Source organism: Melospiza georgiana, chromosome 4 (assembly GCF_028018845.1).
Source record: "Melospiza georgiana isolate bMelGeo1 chromosome 4, bMelGeo1.pri, whole genome shotgun sequence".
Taxonomy (NCBI): Eukaryota; Metazoa; Chordata; class Aves; order Passeriformes; family Passerellidae; genus Melospiza; species Melospiza georgiana.
Genome location: NC_080433.1, coordinates 43745844 through 43757115, shown reverse-complemented (window position 1 = coordinate 43757115; position 11272 = coordinate 43745844). Strand labels below are relative to the sequence as shown.

The following is an 11272-nucleotide window of genomic DNA, read 5'->3' as shown; positions in this document are numbered from 1 at the left end:
GAGACTGCCGAGATAACTCACTGCTCTGTGCCTTTCATGCACTGAAAGAAATAACCTCCAGGTTATCCACTCCAGGGACTGTCATTTCTGAAAGATGTCGCTCACCCGGGATCTTCGGTCATATATTTGTAATTCTAATTTTAAGATATTCAGCCACTCTCTTGTCTCACAGCTTTAAGAAAAGGCAGCCTCAGATGTCCCAGTATGTTTTATGGTGTAACCTATGGTCTAAATCTATCCTTATTTATTTTCAGGGTTATTTCAAGTGATGGTGGTATTTTGGTAGGAATATTTCAAGTTAGGATGGTATTTGGCAAACTGGATTCCTGGACAATGTGGCTGTCAATTCTTGCCTTTTGGTCTGCTCTTTCTTATTTCTTAACACTAAGTTCTCACTAGTGTATACTTTATGCCTCTTGCTTTCTTAAACAGAAATGGCTAGCTGAAATGTCAGGCATTATTTGTAATGGGGAAATACCACACAGCTCAGTAGGAGAGGTTTTTTGTTTCTTTTATTTATTTTTTGCTCCTCCATCCAACAGCTAATTCCCTCACCTCATGAGGTGGTTTCAGCTGCAGCTGTGCTGACCAGCACTGATGAAAATTTGTGCAAAATAAAGAGCTGCAAGGCTTGACTGGCTGATAGACTGGAAAATGAAGGTTTTTTGAAGACCCACAGGTATCATGGGAACCATTAACTGCAAGCTATCTTCCCTAAACCTATGACTTGCAAAGTGCTCTTACTCTGGAATGAATAAATGCACATTTTTACTCCAGAAAGGGCTCCTTTTCTTCATAGGTGTTTAAGGCAATCATCTGAAAACTATTTTCCCCACTTTTTCCCTTTCTTGGGAACTGAAGCATAGTGTTAGACTGCAACAGCAGAGCAAAGATGGGGTTTCCCTGTGTTCTGCAGGCAGCCATTTTTCAGAGCTGGAATAACTTAGAAGCCTCATTCCCCATCAGCAGAAACTTGTGGAATATATTCTCTAGGGGTGAAAACCCATCCTTTGGGCGGTAGTTCCTGAATCAGCTGCAGCACCTGATGCAGCTGGAGCAGAGAGAGTGGGAAGGGGCTCACACGGGAGTGGGGCCGGGCAGAGCAGCATGTGAGGGGTGAAGGTGGGGGCAGATAGGGCAGAGTGAACTGGTGGCAAGGGCGGCTAAGCTCTGTCCACCCAGTCAGGGCAAAGTCTGCATGTGCTTGTGAGTGGCAGCTGTTGGCACAGCTCCCTCCACAGGTGGGCTTCAAATGGATCCAGCCTCCAGGCTGGCCAGGGTGTCCTGCAGGCCAAACTCACTTCTCAGAACAGGCAGGCTTGACAAGCGCTTCTGTTTATGAAAAAGGGACAAGGCAGGATGACCTGTGTCAGAACAGTTTGTTGTATTTTTTGAATCTTTTAGTTGCAATGTAAAAATTGTGATGTCTGGGCTGGGGTGGTTAGGAAGTTTTCAACCCTTCCTCATGCATTTTATACACTTTCCCTCCTTCTGTCTGCTCTCACTGCTTACATTACAAGCTCTCAGAGGCCGGGGCTGCCTCTTACCCGTGCCTGTGCAAAGCGCTCACTGCAACCGAGCTCTGTCGAGGCCTTAGGATCCTGCTGTTTGGATCCTGCCTATAATAATTCACAACGCCCAGGGCTACGCACCGCAAACGCGCCGCTCCTCCATCCCCGCGTCCCTGCGGCTGCCGCATCTCGGCGCACCCGCGGGAAACTTTTGGTTACGAAGGCACACCCAGCCGGCCCCGGGCGGCGGGGGCAGCGGCGCCCGGAGAGCACGGCCCCTTTAAATTCCAGCTGTGCGGCGGGGGGCAGCACCGCTGGCGGCGCGGCGCGGGGCTGGGGCCGGGGCCGGTGCGCGGCGGCGGCGGAGAGCAGCCGGGGCGGAGGGGAGCAGCGCTGCGCCCGGGGAGGCAGCGGCTCCGGCGCCGCGGTGCCTCGCGGAGGCGGAGAGGATGAGGATGGCTTCTGGCTTTTTTTTTTGCCTCCTCGCGACGATTTCCATAGTAACCTGATCGAGCGGTGCAATTTCGGAAACTGGGGTGGCTTTATTATCATTTTTTTCCTCCCCGATTTTTTCCCCCCGCTTCATCGCACCGCTCCCCGAGGAGTGCCGGCCGACAGGTAAGGTGCCCCGAGCCCGCGGGGGTGTTTCCGCGCCGCCGAACTTCCCAGGGCGACAGCGGCCGGGCCGGGGTCCTGCCCGCGGGGCTCCGCCGTGCGCGGCCGTGGGCAGCGCCAGGGGCCGGGGCCGCACGTCGGGGCGGGGTGCCGCGGTGCCGGGGAGCCCGGCGGGGGGTTACCCCCCGAGGAGACCGCCGAGCTCTTTTTACCCTCTTTGTTCGCTTGCTCCCGGAGAGGGTTTTATTCTTCCCTTTGTTTCTCCCTCCTTTTCTTCTCAACCCCCCCGTCCTCCCCTTCATCGCTCCCCTGCCTGGTTTGCTTCCTTGATCATCTTTCCTTCCTCCTCCCTTTTGTGAGGGTGAGAAATCGCACGCACTTAACCTTAAAATCTGCGGCGAGCGAGGACACAGCCGGCTGCCCGCTCCGCTCCCGGTACCTGCCGCATCCCGCCCGTCCCCTGCCCCGGGCCGTGCCCCCCGCCCGGAGCGCCCGCAGCCTCTGTAGCCCCCGCTGGGGCGGGCAGGGGACCGCCCTCGCCCGTCGCGCCGGAGAGGAGAGGGGCAGAGCAGCCCACAGCATCCCCCAAGCCGGGTGTCACGGTCTGGGTCCCCGAGAGGCAGAAAGCACATCGTGGAAACCTGTGAGCAGGTTAGTCTAGAAGCTTCTCCCTCCATGACCTACTCCTTGCCCACCTGCCTGTGCCCGTCCGGAGAACTTGGGGATGGGGGCACATCTTGCCACTGCGTCGGCGTTGGGTTGGCAAGGATGCTGATGGCCCCGTGGGTCCTGAGCCAGCCAGCCCTGCTCCACTGCCTTCTCGTGCAGCCGTACATTTTCTCCCCTTCCTGGCTGGGCAGCACGGGGAAGGCCCCAGCAGGTTTGGGTTAGGTGCTGAGGACTCAGTCCAGTTGTGACCATGATTGGTCGGTAGTGCCATTGCTCTTGCCGGGTGGTAGTTGTTCACCAAGCAGATCTCGGTAAAACTTACTGTTGCTTGCCATCTTCCCTACTTCTCTGGGTTTCATCCTGAAATGGTGTTTTTGACTGTGACTACATTATATTTTTTGAGGGGGGGTGAGTTGGGGTGGATAGGAACAGGGGAGGGTTTGTCAATTTTTACATCATTTTGCACTGAGCACAATGAATAGATTAGTCTGCTCAAGGCTTTTTGTTTCTGTCATAAGTGATCAATAATCATCTGCTGGTAAGATGATCTTATTACAGAAAAGCCAAAGTGCACGCTGAGAACAGCTGAAATACAAGGTCAATAACTCTTGGGTTATCAACAGTAAACCTGGTTTGCATATTTGAAGATGACGTATTTCTTTCAAAGTAAAGGCAACTTCAAGCCTTTGATGAGCTTTATTTTCTGTGCAAAGCAGTCAACATAGAAAACAAGCCTTGCTTCGGAGTAGTGTAGTCTACTCATCCTTAAATATCCCCGGACCTCATTTAATCTTTCTCTTTAGTGAAGGTGGACGGGAATTGCAGTCCCCTTAGGTAAGAAGAGTTTTTGTAGCCCCCGATACAAAGGTTGGTTTGTTCCTAGTGCCCAGCAACTGCTACAGGCTTTCCAGACACAAAAGAAAGGCGTAGTCTGTGGCCTGAAGATCGTGCATGCTAAAAAGGCAGTCAGCTGGAGGGTATCACAGATCAACAGCCAGCTCCGCCGCCGCCGCCTGGTAGCTGGCTGCGCTCCGGGGGATGTGACAGCCCGGTGACAGGGCAGCGGTGCCCAGGGGCCGCTGGTGGCTCGGGAGCACTGCCGTAACCTGCGGGTCCAGCTGGGCTATGAGGAGCCGCGGCTGCCGGAGAGGGAGCCTGGACAGGAGGAAGCGCGGGGGGCAGGTGAGGCAGCCTTTGCAGAGGAGCATTGGATTACAGCACCCAGGCAGGGGAATGAAGCAGGAAAAGGGAGCAGGGCAGATAATCGGCAGGGGAAGAGGTTATGCGGGGACTCGGAGCCTAACATGAAAAGCTTGAAGTAATGAGTTTAATCTACGAAATCTAGTTCTTAAATTGTATGTGCTTGCCAATTAGCTAACCATTCTGCAACTCAGAATGGAATTCAGATTGTATCTTGGTAAATGTATTGACTCTGAAGTGCTGCAAGGAGAAAAATCATTCTTTCCTCTTTCCCCTACTGTGGGCTTTAAATATATGAAAAAATATCAGATCTGAGAATTGACGAACCTTTTAATATACTTACTTTCCTGAGTTCACACACTATCTAGCCTAGACTACCACAGTTAAAATCAAAAACTCCTATGGTAATATGACTTCAGGGGGCCAAATTCAGAACAGTTGAAGGGCTTTTTACCAGTGAATATTGCCATGCATTGTGAGGAGGGGTCACCATCAGTCACAGAATGGATTAAAGTACAGGAGATGTGAGGCTGTTACCTTGCAGGGAGAAAAGCACTTACAGGATATTGAGGGAACCCATGGCCCTCTTGGGGTCCTCTAATGAACACTTAAATGTTACATGTGTATAAAAAAGAGTTGCAGCATAACCTTTATTCTCCTGTAATAGGGAATGTGTTCATGTATGTATTAGTTTATGTGTGTCATAACAGCTTTCAAAATGGCTGAATGATATTGATTCAACTAAAAATACTATGAGAGAATAGCTGAAATTAGTTTGAATTTCAGTTTGAGAGAATTGTAAAAACAATGTCAGTTTTACATCACTGGACAGCTAGCTGCAGTAATTCATAGGAACTAACAGAAGCCTTCATAAAGCTATTGTTTTATCCAGCTTTTACTGGTATGGACTTAGAAAAAGTAGGCATGAGTCTATGCCAGAAATTGCCACCAAGATCAGCACCCTGGGCAAGAATATTTACAGCTGTGTTTCAGAGTCTGGGAATGTTTGCTTTAGATGGCTGGCAGTGCTGTGCTTTATACTGCAGAGGATCAAAAATTCATTATGTTTGATTGGTAACACAGGGATGTAATAATACAGAGTTTCTCATTTTCTTGGAGAAGTGTTAGCTAATTTGGGCTAAATTTTACATTTATGCTCCACATTGAGATGGATCAGAGGTGTATGGCTGGGAGATGTGTAGCCGGGTTTTTTAGCAGGGAATCTGACTTGCACTGATGCGTATGCATTTTTCTGTACTAACCTCCTTGTGGTATTGCCTGCATGTGCTGATGAAATAATCTGCCTCAGAGCTGTTAGAATTTGTATGTAAGGAGCTGGTTTGTTTATATGTAGATCAGTTATTGCTGCAAAGACAAATGCATGCATGGAAAATTGTTATCACAGATGGATGCTGGCTTCTGAAAACTGGGCCTCTTTAGGATAAACTTCATGTATCATGTCAGAGAAATAAGCAAGATGGGGGCAAAACCACTACTGAGTTTTTTATTACGTTCTGCTTATGCCAGTCAGTATAATACACATTGCAAGGACCTGATACTATGCTTGCCATGAAAAGTCTTGGGATTTTTTCTGTGTCAAATGAGACCCACATTCTCACTGTCCGCCTGATAATTGTTATAAGAAATACCATGGTAAAATTTCCTTGCAGAAACATTTTGTAAAATATGTAATTTGTATTGGTACTTGCTGTATGTTTTGCTTGTGCTCTAGTGTTTCTTTTCTGCTCTTGAAAATGACTGCATACAAATAACACCTTGTAGTTGTTTTTTTTTCCACTTCTGTATCTATATTTAGAATTGTATCTATTTAATTGAGAGATAAATGTTCATCTGTTAGCCCAAAAAAGATAGGATAATGGGAACATGAGATGTCCTCTCTTCTCAACTGGACATTAGCAGACCAGGATTCAGCTTTGAGTCCCATCTCTGAGCCATTCCCAAGGCTCACCAGTCCTTGTTCCTGCTTTTAGTCCCCTGGATTTGGACTACCTTGAGGCATCACAGAAACCCTGTGCAGGACAGAAGCATTTAAAAACTCAGTCCTTCTTCTGACAGAGCTTCTTGGTCCTCACTAGCTTCTTGGAGCACTGGTTCACGTGGCTGTCTGCATGCAAATCAGGTGTCCTCTGGGGACAGTGTTGGATGGTGCAAGCACTAATGCTCCCTTCTGTGTTAGTGCATCAGGAAACTGTATGCAAAAAAGGCTTTTCCCAGGGATTTGTCTGAAATGGAGCCAGTGGGTCTTGAGATCCTCTGAGCTTTGGCTGTTAATTTTTGTGGATGGAGATGGTCAGGTCTCCCAGGAATGGGCTGGTGAATGTCACCTACTGCAATGACTGGTTCACAGTGTTCAAGTGCAGTCTGCAGAACTAAAGTCAGGCTCATGGCTCCACAGAGCAAATGTGTTCCACATCCAGACACGTACATCAGGAGACGTATTTCAAATGAGACAGCAGTGTCCTTCTAGACTAATTCCAGCAGACAGAAAGGAAATGTGAGCAAGAAAAATAAGGTCACCGTCACACATTATGTCTAGTGATGACTTTTGATCTCTGGTGACTTCCCATCTCTGAACTTAATTTAAACAATAATAATTGCATTCTGTTACACCACAATGCAGCCATGACTGTTTGGTTTACTTGTACTGCAGCAGTAGGTGCTAAGCTCTAATTTGAAACAGAGGTGGTCCTAGTTGATTCTTGGAGGGTAGCCCTCTGATGATACCTTTTAAATGGAAGCACTGCAAATAATTGAGAAGTAACTGAAAGTTGGTGAAGTAATAGTATTAATAAAGCAAGTTATATTTATACCGAACCAGAAAAATATTTACATAAAGTTAAAAAAAGCCTAAGCACTGCTAAAAATTGTAAGAGAATTCTTGACTGTGAGCTGACAGAAAAAGTAGCAATTGTTGTTTCCCCAGATTTTAATCAATCTTCTGTCAGTGTCAAATAGAAAATAGGAATTTTTTTTTATTTGAAACCATGCTCATAGAGAAATAAAATGTGATCCTGGAGTCCTTTTAAGCGGGATGTCCTGCAGTGTACTAATTAATTTGATTTAGAGGGAAAATATATCAAATATGTGTACATGTCATAAAGAAGGAGACATTTTTCATATTAGATTTATTACATATAAATATATATCTTCTACATATCTTCTTTGTGGAAAATGTGCTGCTTCTCTCTGCGTTACTGACATTTTCATTAAGAAGATGATAGATGCTACTTGAAACAAAATATTTGGCTGAAGACTAGCAGAATCATTGTTTTAGGTTTGGGAAGAAAAATCTTCCATAAGGAAGATGCTACAATCTGTTAATGAAGCATTAATTAAGTTTACAGTTACAAATATGAAATTATGGTGCAATTACCTTTTTCAGGAGTCATTATTGTATTAAGGGTTCTGTTTTGTTTATATTTGTCTTTTTTCACTGTGATATCAATTAACTCTTACAGGGAAATGTTACTTTTCCTCAAATGTGTGTAACATCTAACTTTTTCTGGCCAATTTGTTCATTTCCACTTTGTTTTTAAACAGATGTCCATGTCTTGCTTTGTGTTAAAAAGAAAGCCAATCCTAGGTAACATGGCAGCTTGGAAGAGCATGTAAAAACAAAAATTGTTTATTTGTTCACTGTGAACAATTCTGTTTACTGCAGATGAATGGGTTTTATGGTAAAACTCCAGCTGGACTATAATACTTTCATCCGTGGACTATGTCCTAATGTGTTGTTATTAAGCTTTAAAAATCAATAAAGCAGGGGGAAGTACATTACATTCGCAAAAGTTAAAATAATGTTGAGGAACAGGCAGTTAAAAACTGTTGATGGAGCAGCTGATGAATTTGCAGAAGAACCTAAGATGATAAGGGTTGTTACAATCTATTTAAAACCATTGTGAATTCATGCAGTATTGCTCTTCTGGAGGCAGCAAATCCACATATCCTTACAGAAAGTCTTGACTCACAACAAAGCTGATTAGTCATCCAAGACACCAAAATAGTTAAAGCAAGAGTCAATATGTCTTGGAATATACACTGGAGAATTGATGCAGTTATTTGAAGGCATTTCAGCATGCATAAGGCACTGAGTTGCACTATTAGGCAGTATGGAACTCCAGTAAAATCACAATTATTTCATTGTAAGCTTTAGTTGCTATCACACATTTTGGGGCATTACTTCTCTAAGATATATGTGAGAAAACTGAGAAGTATAATTTTGAAGAATGTAAGAAAGGGGTAACTGCATGTAGGAATTGACTCAGTAAAAGTGAAATCAAGTGAAATATGTCATGTCTGCACTGATGCACACACCAGTTTTAGGGAAAAAACCTAGCAGTTATTTAGTCTGAAGCAGTAATAAATGAACTAGGCTGTTACTTTAGAGGGTCTGGGAGGAATTTGTTTATCTTCTGTGGCTAGAAAACACTGTTTATGTAACCTGTTGTCCTTTCTCTTGAGTATCAAAGCAGTCCAGTGGTTCTGTGTCACCATGATGCAGAGGTAATCAAAGCAAACCTTCAGAGACTGTCACAACATTGTCATTATTTTGGCAGAGCATTGGAGATAATTTCAACAAAGAGGCCAAGAAGCTCTGCATTGATAAGTAGGTTTCAGTCTGGAGAGCTGGGTAAAAATAAACAGTTCCAAGTGGTCCAATACCAGTTTAAAACCATCCTGCTGAGATTTTTATTGTTAGTAGAATACAGTGCCCAGATCATGAATTACTTCTAAATAAAAGCAACGTCCGTTCAGCTTTTTTCTCCCTCCCTGTATCCAACACTAACACTCCTACAATCTGTGCTAAGGGACATGGAGGAGAAGGCAGAGACTGGAGACAGCCAGCATGGCTTCACCAAGGGCAAGTCCTGCCTGAGGAGCCTTCTGTGATGGAGTGACTGCATCTGTGGACAGGAGAAGGGCTACAGATAGTGTTTATATGGACTTCTGTAAAGGCTTTGGTGCAGTCACCCAAAACATCCTACTCCCTAAATTGAAGAGAAATGGATGTGATGAATTGTCTATTAGGTGGATGAGGAATTGGTTGGATGTCACATCCCGAGGGTGGTGGTCAGCAGCTCAGTATCCCAATGGAGGTCAGTGACAGGGGCTGTCCCTCAGGGCTCTGCACTGGGACCAGCACAGGTTAGTGTCTCCATCAGTGACAAAGGCTGTGGGACTGAGTGCACCCTCAGCAGCTTTGCAGAGAACACCAAGCTGAGTGGGGCAGCTGACACAGCTGAGGGATTGGAGCTGGAGAAATCAGCCCATGGGCCCCTCATGAGGTTCAGCAGGGCCAAGGTGCTGCACCTGAGTTGGGCAACCCCCAGTAAAAGCTGAGGGATGGAGGGATTGAGAGCAGCCCTGCTGAGAAGGAGTCTGGGATACTGGCAGATGAAAAGCTGGATGTAACTGGAAAGCCAGTTGTGTTCTGGGCTGCAACAAACACAGCGTGGCCAGCAGGATGAGGGAGGGGCTTCTGCCCCTCTACTCTGCCATAGTCCCTCATGGTACCGCATGGATTGCTGCATCCACCTCTGGAGTCCCCAGCATAAGAAGGACATAGACATGTAGGAGGGGTCTGCAGGAGGGCCATGAGGTGATCAGAGGGATGGAGCACCTCATGTATGAAAACAGACTGAGCTGGGGCTGTCAGCCTGGAGAAGGCTCCACAGACACCTTATTGTGGCTTTTTAGTACCTCAAGTGACCTACAAGAAAGATGGAAACAGATTCTTTAGCAGGGCTTGTGTGATAGGACAAAGGGTAATGGCTTTAAACTAAAGGAGGGTAGGTTTAGATTGGACATAAAGATGACATTTTTTACAAGGGTGGTACACACTGGAACAGGTTGCTCACAAGGGTGGTAGACTTCCCATTGCCAGAAAGTTCAGAAATTCTGAACCGAAATAAATTTTAGTTAGTTTTTAATAACTATCTAAAAGGAGTTAAAAGAAAGGACTTCTATAACAAGTTACTCTGAGTGTAGTACAAGGACTGTACATGCTCATACATGTAAGCAGTTTCTCACCCTGTGTTATTAATAAACAGATAAAGACAAAATGACAGTCTGCATCACTCAGCTAGGTTTGGCTGGTAAAAGGAAAAGTGTTATGGGAGTCTTGCATGTGATAGTGGCATTAAAAAAGATGCAAGTGAGCATTTGAGCCTAGTGTTGACACACTATTAGTTTGGATGACAGTGTACTACTAACATTTAAATCCACATTTTCTGTAGTGCCTTTTAAATGATGCTTGTGTCCTTGTGATTATTTTGTTATCTGTAGCTGCTCATTTTCATGGAGTCATGAAACACTGACTTTTACACTGAGTCAGTTTTGACTAAAGCTCTGTAATTTGTTTTTTAAAGGTCTACTACATTAGAAACAAAACATAAATTTCCTTATTTACAATAAGTTGACTGTAAGATAATTTTCTGTGATCTCATCCATAGAAGAATCAATTCTTGCTACATTCTAGCCCATGTCCTTGCTATTCATTTTGTATGCCTTGATAGGAAATTAAACTCAAATACCTTTGATTTATATTTTCATTTGGGGGGAATTGACAAATATCTCAGTTGTAAGAGAACTTTGAGGTTCTACACCAAATACCTTATCCCTTTCATGCATAGCATATTGCAAATAGTTTGAGTTATGGGCAAAAACCAAAGCTCCTTAAGTTATCGTTTGGATGCAAAATAACCAATTTGGGGACAACTGGCTGACTATCTTGAAAGAACTATCATATTCTGTGGTCATTTGGGGTATTTCCTTTGTTTATTTCTTAATTTTTTAATTTATTATTTGTAATCTGCCATAGAAAGGTAGGCAACCATACTGGTTGCACACACTGAATAACTGATGGCTTAAATGTTGAACAGCAAAGTAGTTAACAGCTTTCAATCTGTGTAAAGTAAAATCAGTTTCCCTAGTTATTAAGGATCACTGCAAGAATTTGCTAGCATCAATAACATGATTAAAGACCAGATTAACATCAGGTGTGGGTCCTTGAAATTCCCAAGTGTACAAATTTACAAGCACTTTTTAAAGCATATAGAATGATGTAGCTAAAGGCTGTTGTTGGCAATCTGCTCCGCCCTAGCTTACTCATCCTCTGCTCATGCTGATGAAAACTTCAGTGCAGTAACTTCATGGCACATAATTCAATGATGTTAAAATAGGATAATTTATTCCCTTCTCTCTCACATTTTATTTCTTTCTATTAAATAAATTTCAGGCTCGGAAGTAACAAGGGA

The 11272-nt window shown here is 44.7% G+C and overlaps 1 protein-coding gene across 4 annotated transcripts in view; it reads left to right on the top strand.

Annotated features, from left to right (window-relative positions):
* Positions 1-1912: 1912 nt before the first annotated feature.
* Positions 1913-11272, top strand: part of NAV3 (neuron navigator 3) — a 509240-nt gene continuing 499880 nt past the window's right edge. For 2 of the 4 annotated variants that reach the window (XM_058021931.1, XM_058021927.1), the window contains exon 1: positions 1913-2129. The gene's annotated coding sequence lies outside the window, so the exon portion shown is untranslated. Of the gene's footprint in view, positions 2130-2645; positions 2778-3928; positions 3978-11272 lie in introns of those variants that run through there. The other 2 variants (XM_058021928.1, XM_058021930.1) reach the window with 2 other exon arrangements.